This window comes from Piliocolobus tephrosceles, chromosome 1, assembly GCF_002776525.5.
Source record: "Piliocolobus tephrosceles isolate RC106 chromosome 1, ASM277652v3, whole genome shotgun sequence".
Lineage (NCBI taxonomy): Eukaryota > Metazoa > Chordata > Mammalia > Primates > Cercopithecidae > Piliocolobus > Piliocolobus tephrosceles.
This window is the reverse complement of record NC_045434.1, coordinates 220,515,028-220,516,269: the sequence shown is the minus strand read 5'-3', so window position 1 is coordinate 220,516,269 and position 1,242 is coordinate 220,515,028.

The following is a 1,242-nucleotide window of genomic DNA, read 5'->3' as shown; positions in this document are numbered from 1 at the left end:
TGAAACCAGCGGGTGCCTGGAAGGAGGGCGTTCCTTGTCTTTCCTGAGTCTTACATTATTTATTTCCCACTTTTTTTCTTCTTGAAAAGAGGAACTGGGCTGTGGCCCGGGGTTCTGTGGAGCGGGTTGAGTGTGCCAGTTGTGGACGGGTCGTGGGCGGCACTCCACAGTGTGTCACCACTGAGGCATCTTCGCCCTCTTACGTATCTCAGTTTCTCTCTCTACAAGTCCAACACCTCTGAGAGGACTCAAAACACGGAGTGAGCAGCTCCTGCCTGCATCTCCTGGATGAGCCTTAAACTGATTGCGTTGGGGGCCCTGGGGGGGCTGCTGCATGTCAGGGGGGATCAGCCCACAAGACACACCCGCTTGGCTCAGTCACCCAGGGGCGCCTTTCAGCTGGGAGGAGCAAAATGCCTTTCTTTCTGGAGCTGAGAAAACTCAGTCTCTCATTTGTCTATACAAACAACAATTCAGTTCCTCATACAAACGCACGGACAAGCCAGTTGGGCTTAATTTTGGGAGAAAAAGCAACAGAGAAGACCCGAGGAGTGCACGTCCGAGCTAGAAAAAAACAGGGTCGTTCTCCTTGTCTTAAGAAAAAGGCGGCCAGGTGGGGTGGCTCACACCTGTAATCTCAGCACTTTGGGAGGCCGAGGAAGGTCAGGAGATCAAGACCAGCCTGGCCAATATGGTGAAACCCCATCTCTACTAAAAAAAAAAATACAACAATGGCCGGGCGTGGTGGCTCATGCCTGTAATCCCAGCACTTTGGGAGGCCAAGGCAGGCGGATCACGAGGTCAGGAGATTGAGACCATCCTGGCTAACATGGTGAAACCCCATCTCTACTGCAAATACAAATATTAGCTGGGCGTGGTGGCGGGCGCCTGTAGTCCCAGCTACTCGGGAGGCTGAGGCAGGAGAATGGCATGAACCCAGGAGGCGGAGCTTGCAGTGAGCCGAGATCCTGCCACTGCACTCCAGCCTGGGCAACACAGCAAGACTCCGTCTCAAAAAAAAAAAAAATTAGCCAGGTGTGGTGGCGCACGCCTGAAATCACAGCTACTTGGGAGGCTGAGGCAGGAGAATTGCTTGAACCCAAGAGGCGGAGGTTACAGTAAGCCAAGATCATGCCATTGCTCTCCAGCCTCGGTGACAGAGTAAGACTTTGTCGCAAAAAAAAAAAAAGAAAGAAAAGAGAGAGAGAGAGAAAGAAAAAGAAAGGAAGGAAGGAAGGAAGG